The following is a 12,763-nucleotide window of genomic DNA, read 5'->3' on the forward strand; positions in this document are numbered from 1 at the left end:
CATAAGGTCCGTAATTAAACACATCTTAGTGTTTATAATTAGTACCAACGCAAAATAAAAAGGTTTATGTAATGGATGGAGGCTCTTCCCCCAGGGACTTATATATATCTTTGCACATGTCCAGAATTGCCGTGTTACTTGCTAAGCTTTCTTCAAATAGCTTTATTCAGTCTTTCCATTTAAGCTTAACCAAATTTCCTACTCGTTTCAGACTTTCAGCTAGAAATTAACTGAGAGAAAACAGCTTTCGTTCTCCCAGCATCTTTTCTCCTCGCCTTTGTCACAAGCAGTTAGAGTGTAGCTCTTCCAAACAGGAATTGTCTCTCACCATGTCTTTGCACTTTGCCTAGTGGAATGGAGCCTATGCCTGCGCTGCAAAGTAAATGAATAATAATTTATGATGATGTTGGAAGGGTGTTGACAGAAAAAGAGCTAAAGGCACTAGTGGGGAATAACGGCATTTATAGTAAAAATAACTATTGTCAGTCAAAAAAGCAAACTTAGGTTCCAGTGTTTTATCTTTATGAGCCAGAACTCCCAGTAGAAAGAACATGATTTTCAGGGGGCAATCTTGCTAGAATAAGAACTAGAGATTTTTCTACTACCTTCAGCAGACCTTTGAGACAGCTTTAGAGAAAAAAGTCCACAGAACAAGTGAAATAAATATTGCTGGCATTTTACAATAAAATGTAAGTGCATTTTATAGGTGGCTAACAGCTTGTAATTACCCTTAGTAAAACTAATCCTTTCCCTGTGCTTATTAAAATGTTTCATGTATCAACAGGCCGTGGAAAGGACTCTCCACCAATCTCTTAACTTGCACTGAAGCAGAGAAATGTCCACTTAAGTCACAGTTCCCAGTATTAGTCCTGTTTCTGTGCCTGCCATTGGAATTCAAAGCCTCAAAGGGAATTAAAGCTAACACATTAGTTCCTAATTAAATCCAAAAGGGATGTGAAATGCAACCAACCAACTTTACAGCATTTCTTGGGAATACGGTCTCAGGAGGATAAGGAAGGAGAAGTGACTTTCAGTTAATGATTTTTCCCTCTTCTAACGCCCAGAAAACATCTGCAATGTTCTTTTGACCCCTCTTAATTTCTTCAAGGGGAGCATTTGACTCTTCAAGCTCCCTCCTACAAATATATTTTAAAAGTTGCTGCAGGTTTGTAATAATTTAGTAGGGTAAAGAAGTACAGTCATTACTATTGCAGTCCTTTTTTCTTCAATTAGTATTTCTAATCACATTAGACATGTTTTCAGTATCCAGAGAGGATGCCTGATCCCTACAGCTATCGTGAACCATTAACTTTAATTAAAATTTACAAGTCTAATGTTGTTACATCTGCTAAAAGCATTAACTGCCATGTTAATTACCAAAATGTTAATGTTGCGTTAAAATATGAATGTTCCCTTTTGACAGTTCATCTGTGGTTTAATTATTTATTTTTGTTAGAATATGTCCTAAAAAAAGGAAAAGGCATAAAAGCATAAATGCTGACTGAAATAACGAGACATAATGGGAAAACTTCATCTAAATAAAAAAACTTAATACTTCAGAATACCAACTGTCAGCAGAAAATCATTTCTGTCCTTTGCTGTCTAAAATAAATTCCGTAGCACTTGTGTCATGTTTGAGATGTTATTTACAAATGCAGCATGTTGTTTTGCTATTCCTTTACAGGATATCTATCTTTATAGGGATATCTAATCTTGGGGGGGACAGTTCTTAAGCCCCTGTACCTGAGCACTGTCACTGTTTGAGCCCTGGAGAGGGAGCATCCCCCACAATGAGATTTCAAGACTTACATTTATGTTTTGACATAGATTTAGAGAAGATGTCTAGAAGCCAGTGCTGCAGTTACTGTATTTCCTGTCCCAAGAGCGCAGGATCAAAGTGTAAGACTTATAAAATTACTGTACCTAACAACAGATACAGCAAAATATTTGCAGTAATTTAGCTAAAGAAAACAGGTCTCTAGTAAAAGTAAAGTTATCACTTGCTGTATTTCACAGTAATATAATCCTCTATTGTAACATTCTTGCAGGCATTTTCACTGAAATGAATAAAATGAGAAAATTCTGGCAAACCAGCGTTAAATATAATTTTTACGCATTTCTCTCACATTGAATAATTATATTCATAGCCAAAGTTAAGTCTGCCAAGTCAGTTCTTAATGTCATTGTAAGTAAGTACTATTCTATTTCATATCATGATCTATTTTTTAATTTACAGAAGCAAACCTTAATTTTGCCTGTAGATCTTACGGTAGATGTCAGATGCCCATTCCTCCCTACATACTCTCCTGGACATTGGAAGCAGGCTGCTGTTTAGTGGCAAGCACACCATTTTTTGGAGGGTGAGATTCTTATAGATCACACATCCAGTTCACAAATTTAGAGTATGTATTTGCATAATAAAATTTTAAAAATCGACAAGTCCCAGTGTTCAGGATACACCATTTCAAATCGCTATTCCAAGTTATTTTAGCGGGATTTTGTAGTTGTTGTTTTGGTTTGGTTGGTTGGTTGGTTTGTTTTAACAAAAGGAAATTGATCTACGATTGCTTCCAATAACCTGAAAATGACAGGTTTGCATGGAGCCCTGCAGGTTCGCAGCACTGCTAGCTGGCAGGACAGCAAGTGCAGAGCAACGCCTCTGGCTCCCCCGCAGCTCACCCTTCATCTAATGCCCGTATTTTTTCTCGACTGCACAGTGGCAGTCAGTAGCTCCACTCCCAAAGCAGGAGCTTTTGCCTCATATATTCGGAGCTCCTCTTTTGAAGAGGAAGGTGCTGTACAATTCTTACTGGCTTCTCCTAACTGACAAGATGCGTTCAGTTGTCTTTTTGAGTTAACGCTTAGAAAAAGGCTGCAATAAAGCATCATTTGTCTTCCGCAGAGTTTGGAGGCTCGCCTCACTATCCCGTTGCAGTGCCAGCACATGAAATGGGCTGCAGCAGAACTCTGTGCTTTCCCAGACCCTGAGAGCTGAACCTTTCTGGGAGTTTGTGATGTGTTCTCCACCCAGCCTCCAAACAACAGCAACAGAAGTGGAAATTGTTTTTCAAAATTATTCTTTGGGGTAACATTTTTTCACCCTTAAAGAACCTTTAGGGTCCAAAGTGATCCGAACACAGTTGACCCATCACTGAAGAATGCCTTCTGTTCAGATCTTCGCCAACTCAGATGTATCCCTCTGCTCCCACACTGCTCCTGCCTGTTCTGGAAACCCTTGCTCCAGAAGGAAAGGAAGCTCTGAGAGTATCTGGAAGGCAAATCTGATGCAGCAACGGATTTAGCAGGGTGAATTTCCACCCCCCCACCATCAGCAACTTAAAGAATCTTATAGACGTAGTGTAAGGTAAAGCTCTTTCCTTACAGCTGTAGGGTTCCCCCATTGGAGCCAGGGAACTGTGCCCAGGCTGAGAGCTCCACCTGGCCCAAAGCTCAGGCGGTACGAGAACCAAGCTATGGCTGGTTAAATCGTAGGTGTGAGCCCGCTCTATCCCCATTCAGCAGGACTACTGGTAAGGGTGATTCTGGTGTGCTCTGATCCCAAGGCTTTTAAAAATACTAGTTCAAACAGCAAATATCTCCAGATAAAAATAATAGTAGTTATTATTTTGAAGAATTGCAAGTTTGTAAGAAAATGCTTTCTAATAGCCTGCCAGAAGGCAACCTATCTCCTGGGCTTGGTTTGCTTGTATAGATTTCATTGCCCGCAGCAATACTTATTAAAGGCAAGTTTACAGAAACTTTTGTCTCTCCTGGGGAGATGAACACCTTTCCAAAGCTCATTATGGGGAGCATCCAAACACTCTTGAAAAGATGAGATATGTCAGATGGTTGACTGGCAATTAATCTGATACTACCTGCTGCATCGCAGAGCTCGAACTTCTTGCAGAGTTAGGTATTACTACTCATCTTGGAACATGAAAGTCACCCCTATTTTTTGGGGTCTTCCAGTTCTTAAAACATATGGAAACTACTTAATTCCTTGTTTCCTGAGGAAAAAATAAATGCAATCTTATTTACTTGCTTGCTGTTGTACAGCAGAACGCAAAGGACTGCCATACAACCACTGAGACACATGGACAAGCCAGACTTGCTTAGGACTGCACTTATCCTAAGTCCTTTAACGTTACCAAACTTAAATTAACCCATAGTATGATGCTCACAGAGTAGCTCCAGTAAAAATGCTGCCTTTCCTCAGGCATTCTAATTAAGGCAACACGGGGGCTTATTCAGGGATGGAGCATTACGGAAATAGCAGAAGGAAATAACATTCAGCAGGTTCTGATTCGTCACGAAATGAGCATGCACACACTATATATAGAGACACATATATAGTGCTACATGGCAGTGCCTGCCTTAAAACGTACAGGTCTTCCTTCTCTGCCTATTTTTGCTGCACTTTTCTTGCTATTTAAATAGTCACCAGGCATTCAATTGAAGGGAAGCTCTTTGTTGCAACTTTTAAGTAATGCTCATCCTGCCAGCAGTTACATACACAGCCCAGGCTGATGCGCACATATTTGTTAAATGGAAGCTAGAAAGATTTCTCTTGCCCCCTTCACCAATCTTTTGGGTGGAGGATGCTTGTTAGAATACAGCTGGCAACCAGCCCGGTACAGCATCCACTGAAAAACTCCATTATTGAACTGTAAAAATAGTGGAGTTTTACTGGTAATAGTTAATTAAAAGGCCAATGTAAGGACATTAGTTTATGGTCTCTTTCAAGATATGTTCACAACAGTTTTTCATCTGACAAAACATCAAAAGGCAAGCTGCACAGTTTTGCTGAGCATAACTTTCTGATAAAATTTTCAAAAAAAATAGTGACAGATTCAGCTTCATAATAAACCTTTTTTTGACCTTTCTTGTGAATGTATCTACATTCTTGAATAAATATGGAGAAAAGCACAGCACTCAGACTTCCAATGGAGTTAATAAAATCTATCTGTTGCAAAATCACTTATTATAAATCTAGATTTACTTTAAAGAGAGTAAGTTTGGTTACACATATTGATCCTGTCCACAAAGGAGTACCAAGTACGGGTATGTCCGGCCATACCTAGCATAAAGGATGTGGTTTACACGGGAGTATACTACATGGATATTTAATTTGGGCACATAATTTGTATTCCTTCCAGAATGGTACCTGTGTCTGATTCATTACATGCAAGCATCTGTGTATACATATGTATCATGTACATGTGTATATATGTTGATGTAGTTACATAAAATGCTCTGCATATAATTGTAATTAGCATACTCAGAATAAATCTAGTAAAAGGGTTGTATTAGGTCAAGGGATATTGAAAACAAAAGTAACTTTTTGAAGTGAAATCTCAGCTCATTAATGCTAATGGTAATTTTCATTCATTTCTGTATGACCAGGATTTCTCTCCAAAGACAATTTCCACCTAACACCAGGCTTTCTAATTACTTATTCTTCTGCAGTTACCTGAAATAATGTCCCAGTGATGGAACGCAAACACTGTTTACATGACATTTAGCAGACATCTTCCATCATTCCTCAGATCTGAAGCTCGTGCAATTCCATTGTAATTCTGAACTCTTGCAAAAACCTAGCATCACCTGCCTAAGTCACTGCTGCATTGCTTAGTAAACAAGTCTTTTAGATTTTTAAACAAATCTTTGCTCTCCACATCATAAACACTGCAATGTTTATAGTATTTCCTTATCTGCTCTAAAATTCGCAGCCTCTCAAGCCTAATATGCAGGAGTAATTTCCCTTGTTGTATACCCTGCCTGAGGAGTAGAGTATTAACCACTCTTCTACAAGTCTCTTATACTCACTGCATTCAAAAATACTCTTTATTAGCTCACGGCTTCCCATGAGCTATTTCATTCTCAGAATCTAAGTAGTGGAGATTAATGCCTGTTGTTCTTTTAAAAAGTGTATATTTATATTCATTGTTACTTCCTATACAACTGATCGTATGATTGCATATTGCCTCACACTATGTACTTAATGCTCAGAGTTCACAGAGCAAATGCTCCTGCAAGGACTGATGTTAAGCACTGATGTATTAGGATTAATTAGGATTACTGTAAAATACAAAAGTTACCTGATGTCCTGTTTTAAAAAACTGAACATTGTTTTTGCACATTCTGCAATGAACCGGAGTACCTGCAGCACGGTGACAATGTAACCAGGCGTTACAGAAACAGCCCCCAGGAGCCCACAATTCATACACAACTATGGCAATCCCATACAGCGGAATTTAATGATAACAGTGAAACTGGATGCTATTTTAAAGAGTACACAGATTATGTATACTATACATACGTAACCTGCAAGGGGCTCCCATCATTTCCTAATGACAGGATTAAAGCAGCATAATGCTGCTACATTTGCAGTATTATTAGATAAACTTACGTGTACAAGATTATTAAAAATCAAGTACTTATTTTTAGGGCACGTATGTAAAAAAGAGGAAAATATACTGTTATTAAATATTCTAATTAAACATCCAAAATGCACATTCTTTGTTATATGAACTTCACCCCTCTGGATGGACAAATGCATTCAAGACCCATCCCTAAGTGCTTTATGTTTCTTTTATCTAACCTTTGTCCCCCATCTCTGATTTATTCTTTTAATTGATGGAAAAGAGGCATCTCTGGTGGGTTTTCCTTTGTGAATGAAAAATGGCATATAGAGTTTTATTCCAGATACTTCCACAAACTAATGCTTTATCTGACATAACACAAAAGCTGAAAACGAAGGCTTCCTGGACTACTCTCCCTTAATAAAATAGCTATTTATGAATGGAAACTGTGTTCCCGAATATCCAATTCAATTAAATCAGAGAATCAAAAATGATTTTCCTACCCGTTACCGCTAGTGCCTTTCTTCCCTGGTAAAAGTCATTTCAATTACCCACAAGCAGCAGACTGAAACGCGTACAGGTAGCCGGCTATCCCCTGCTGTTCGCTAATGACATTAATGCTCACAAAGCATGTTGCTGTTGTTTAACACCTTATTCCATCTGATTCCCGAAACGCTGACAATTAAGTATTCTAAAAAAGTTAGGTCTCCAAAGATAATTATTGCAGCCTATTAAGTGACTAAATATGGCTTTGAATATATGGACCGATCCTTAATTACACAAACATCAAAGAACAGAACTCCAAAGAAATCAAGCAAGGCACATTATCTGCCCAGAAAAGACTTCCCTATTGTCAGTACTTCACACAAGTGTGAACAAATAGCCATAAATTCAGAAAAAAAATCACGTGTTCAGCATTTTTTTAATGAAAACCTGGCTTGGAATTAGCGTGACTGCTGTTTTCCCTCTTCTCTATCTGTTCATTCCCATAGCATTCTTCCAAACTGTGTGCAGACTGCGCGGTATAACCCTGCCTACTTCCTCACTCCTCCTGAAACCAGGCAATGCGCCGGGAAACTGGGAGGATTTGTATTAAACCTAAACAAGAAGACACCCAGTTGCCCACTACTACATTTTGCAACAGTTAAAGTAAGCAGGGAATTATAAAACAGCAAAGTGTGGAAGAATTGGCCTCATTTTCAGCTTGCACGTCTCTTGCAAGAAAAAAAAAAAAAAAAAAAAAAAAAAAGACTTTTGCACTGAAATTTTGCACTGAAAATCTGATAATTCTCACTCGGTCCTGATTGTTAGTGAGAAGGACAGTGTACAAAGCCCTTAATAAAATAAGCTTTGTAGAAGGGTGGGATACAGAATATAATTTTGTGCCCTCTAATGCTCTTCTTTTTTTTTTTCTCCACGCAAATTTCTGTTTGCTGATAATTTTCTTCATGATAATATACATGGCAACTTTTTGTTCTGTTGAAATTTTACACGTGCTCAATAAAAAAGGGGGAAAATCTCAGTAGCATTGAATGGAAGGTGACAAACATCAGGGATAACAACACAATCTTCTGCTATGAGCTGGGACCTTGGTGGCTGGAAAAAAATTGAGGAGAAGAGCACCCATCCTCTAGTGTTAGTTGATGAGTAAATGCTTGGGTGAAAGGGAGCACCGAATGTGAAAGTATCTAAAATACTTCAGTAAACATAGGGGTTTTTGTCACAGTTAAGACTGGAAATCAAAACTGAGTAGCACTCTACTTTGAGTAATGGCAGCAAAAGAATAACAATTTTAAATATACAAATTGAGAGGTTTTTTAGAGGAACTATGTCATCTGATGGCATCAGATCACTGAACCCAGATTCAGTGACTCTTAAATTTAGTTCTCAAACTCCCACAGTTTAGCGGGCCAACAACAGAACTGGATTGAAGTCCTGTTCAATCCTATGCCAATCACCCCCGAGTTGATTTAAAATGGCTTTTCCTAGTAGCAGGCAGTTCTTGCAACGTGGGCCAGACTTCACAGAAGTTCAAAAATAGAAGTTCACCAAATCCATAGGATGATACTAAAGACAAAAAATGCCAAGGGGGTCTATGATCAGTGGTTATTAAAGGCAGTCTATGATCAAGTGGTTATTAAAGCTGCTAGCTTAAGCTATAGAACAAGACAAATCAGAATGAGTTTCTTCCTTTTGGACTGCTGCCTCCAAACCGCCTCTCCAATCTTCTTGAACTCTTGCCGCTGCCTTAATAAATTCCAGAGACCACTGGGAGCAAGGTTTGGAAACACTTCAGCAGATGAACCACTTTCTAAAAATTGAAAGCTTTGTTTCAAAACCATTCAATACAAGCTGACTCACAGGAGGCCTGAAATCAGAGCCTCATTCTCTCTTTTCTGGCCTCAGTCCAAGTAAAGAAAACTTTGAGAGAAAAAAAAAAAAGATTGTTTTAGCGATCACAAAACGTGTATGAAACATTGGTATGCATCTGCATGAGAGAAAAAAATTAACATTCATTCAAAGCTTCTTCTACTTTCTGACAGGTAATAATGATTGTTAATGGGACTGACATTTCCACTGTACAATCAAAACATATTCTTCAAAAACTATTGCATAATTAACATTACTTACACATATTTCACATCAAATAACATCAAATTAGAAAGACTTATGAGGCTAGACAATAGCATCCTGAAAAAGATCTTGTCCAGGTGTTAGAAATGAGCCGTAACAGCGTACCCAAGACCATGCTGGGTTACATCCTTCAGTCACACAAGTCCCACTGCGTTCTGCCATTGCTAATAGGAGATGGCAGCACACATGAACACAGGACTTGCAGGGACATTTCCTTTCTGTTTTTTTGCCCAACAGGAATAGTAATTGGTTAGCCATAGAGAAAACGTGTTACTACATCTAGTAATCCACGTGAATGGCAGGAGAGGCAGGAGCAAGGTTCAGATCTTCTCCCTGGCTGATCAGCGGGACAGTGCTGTGCGAGCAGCCCAAGATCTGGCAAGGCCATCGAGGAGCTTAACTCCCTAGTTTTGTGCTGTCCTGATCAAGTCAGGTACCAAATTCGATTCATCCTCTAGGTAAGCTGCTCATTTTCTAGAAGACATCTGTGCACATGCCTGGGCACAGACACTTTCAGGAGCGCTGCACAATCATTGCAGCTGGGTGCCACAGGGCTGACCCCTACCAAGCCAGGCACGGGGCACACACCAGTGGCAAGGCAGAGCTCTGCCGAGATATAGACACGAAGGCCTGCAGCAGCTTGCCAAGGAAATAAGGCAAAAAGCCCTAATGCTTTTACCATGGAGCTCAATCATCTTGTGATCGTCACGCTGTAGTGCCTGAGCGATGACCTGGGAGCAGCCGAGCAGAGTTGGCATGGGCAGGAGGAGCCTCAGACACAACAACCCCACCACGGAGCCTCCTCTGCAACCTCAGAGGATCCTGACCCAGCTTCTGGGCCTGGGGGGGGGTTAGTGTCAAGCAGTTGCTAGAAATATGCTAAATAAAAGATCTGAATTTAAAAAAAAAAAAATAAAAAAAAAAAAATGAACCTTCTTCATCTTGGAAACTTTGATGTTTCCAAACATTGATTGTGAATTGAACAAGAAAAAAAATAAATAAAAGCAAGCTGAAAATATACTGTCAGGACTTTTACACCACCAAGCTTTTTTATGATTTTTTAATGCTCTGATGACAGATATATGAACATGAGTGCAAAATGCACAGAAGGGAAAGAGAAAACTTCACTGCAGAATTTGCATAGACAAAGGAAGTATAATTTCAGAGCACTGGCGACAGCATAAGCACAGAGCAACTTTCAGGAGAATTATTTTTGCAAAACACCAGCATGTTTCACATGCTCCCATTTCTAATATGTCATTGTTAAATCAAAGAGTATTCCTTACTTTTTTCAGTCATGTGGAAATGTTAAGGAATGCGAAGCAAATTATAACGCTACCAGCAAGGCTTGTAAAAAAATTAAGCAACTTGTTTACATTATTTCTTTATATCAAGCCAACAGATAAAATAGCCTATGGATTTCCAGTGCAGTACATGGATGTGTGCAGAATATGGTAACTAATTTTTGCATAGCAGTTAATACTACCTGTAATTACATCTGACACTTCAGTTTATCACTCTGAGTATTTATGCAGATGGGTAGTACACAAGTCACACCTTCTTACTGAATCTGAGCAGGACTAAATTTCCCTTTATTTTGCCTTTGATTCCTCTTCTTATTTTGCATTGCAAACATCAAATAGCTCAAGCTAAATTTTAGGCAAATTACATACTTATGCTTTCTTAGAGCTGAGGGCTTGTCTATGTGATATTATTCCAGACTTGCTACAGTGTGTGATCCATGCATGGATCTCAAGTATAGAGATACATTTTTGTGTTAAGTAACTAATTAGGATTTTGCTTATTTAAAACATTGCATTTACACTGCATAGAAAAGGATCTGAACATATGGTTTTATTTGGACATCTATAGTTCAACTGCAGTTAAATTGAATACTGAAATTAATGTCACTTCTTAAAATGATCATAATATTGCACTAATCTTCACATGTATTAAATAGTTATAAATTGTAAGTAAATCATCTTGCTAGCAGTTAGTGCAACATATTATTCCCAGCTATCATTTAACCATACAGTGTTACCAGCACTACAGTAAAAACAAAAATGCAGCACTCAGAATTAAGCTAAAACTATAGCGAAGCAGCTTGATTTCATTGAAATTGGAGCGCCTTAAGTTAGCAAGGTACCACATCACAATCCTAGTTCCAAAAAGCAGTCAGCAAAGACCAATCAAGCTATCGAGTTCTCATTTTGGGAAATTAATTTTTGCCTCCAAGTAATGTATTCTGTATGAGAGTACTTCTGCCGTATTTCGCCGGAATGGCTGCAACATCTCATGATATTTTACTACTATTATTGTGCTATGCCACATCCTAGATAATTTGAATAGCATTACAAAATTGCATTCTGGGTCTACAGCAGTAAATTTGCAATTCTGCAGGAAAGTAAAGGTACTGTAACCAGAGAAAGTTTTGGTTTTTTTGTTTGTTTTTTTTGTTTTTAATAAATTAATTAATTAAACATTCAAATTAGAGCAAAATTTCAGCTGAAAGCACAAAAAGATTAGATGTTAATGATGCTAAATCAAGAAAATATTATTTTAAGGAATGTTAAAAAGAGATCCAGGGCACTGGGCTGTGCCAGCAGGCAGGAGGGCTCGTTCTCAGCCCCACAGCAGATCTGCACAAGCTGCTTCTGCCTCTCCCCTCCTTGTGAACCTGCCTTACTCATTGGGATTCCGAGGTTTGGGTGCAAGGAATGTTTTTCATCATAGGTGAAATCCTTCAGGTGTTCTGGTCAACAGTAAAACTCCCAAGCTCCACACCTTGCAAGTGCTAATTCCATGCATTCAGCCACTGTTTAACACAGTGAGCGCCTTTCTTCACTTTCCAGGTGTTACGATGGAAACAAGAAATAACTATAAAACGTTTACAAGTATATTGAGAAAATTATGATTTTAAAGCAAAGCAATGGAATCTTTCATAGCTAGAAGGATATGTTTATCCAAATACCTGATTAAATCCCAGGCCTCCTACAGAGATAATCTTTTATGATTTAAAAAATAAATACGTGAAAAAGTTACACCTATTTTTTCTTATCACCTGTCTAGGCACGCTTCAGATAGGAAGATCAACATCATATATCGAAATCCAGAGAATGTGAGGTGTTTGGGAGACGGAGAAAGGAGGAAAAGCAGAAAGGTTAGGCAGAAGCTGAAAACAGAAGCAGACCACACATTTGGAAGCCATTTGAATAGTGTGAAATTACTTTGCGTACACCACTCTGAATTGTTGGGGTACGATAAATCCAGGCTTTGTTTTAACCGGTGTGATCTGTTAGTATTTCAGAGAATGCCTTTACTACCTCAGCTTAGATATCCTTTAGGGCGACATACTGTAAACGTGCTGCTTTGTCTTCCATTTTTCTTTGTTGTTAGAGTTGCAGTATAAATACACGCCATAGTTTCTTCCACATCTTCCTCACTGTATTCAGTTACAAGTCTCCTGTATGAAGTACCTTCCTTCCAGCACCATAGCTCATAGCAGTATGTCAGTAGCCTGCCCCTGCCTTGAATTTGACAATGGTCTTAGTAGTTTAACTGAATAAGGGTAGAAATCGCGAGGGCAGGCAGTGACAAGGAACTCACTTGCAAGCATCTAAGGTGACTTCTTGAGTGGGCCACAGCCAAACGAGAAATAAGCAAACAGTTTGCTGGGGTGGGGGACAGAGGGGAACCACAACTGTGTATGATAGAAGCAAAGAAAAAAAGCCCCTTTTTATCAACAGATGTGTATTTCTTACTTTTCT

General features: G+C 38.7%; 1 long non-coding RNA gene across 2 annotated transcripts in view; it reads right to left on the minus strand.

Annotated features, from left to right (window-relative positions):
* Positions 1–12,763, minus strand: part of LOC311440288 — a 32,687-nt gene that overhangs the window by 2,489 nt on the left and 17,435 nt on the right. The window contains exon 4 of one of the 2 annotated variants that reach the window (XR_014695317.1): positions 10,832–11,873. The exons of the other annotated variant lie outside the window; for it this stretch is intronic. This is a non-coding gene — a long non-coding RNA (uncharacterized lncRNA). Of the gene's footprint in view, positions 1–10,831; positions 11,874–12,763 lie in introns of those variants that run through there. 2 annotated transcript variants of the gene reach the window in all.

Source organism: Aythya ferina, assembly GCF_964211825.1.
Source record: "Aythya ferina genome assembly, chromosome: 8".
Taxonomy (NCBI): Eukaryota; Metazoa; Chordata; class Aves; order Anseriformes; family Anatidae; genus Aythya; species Aythya ferina.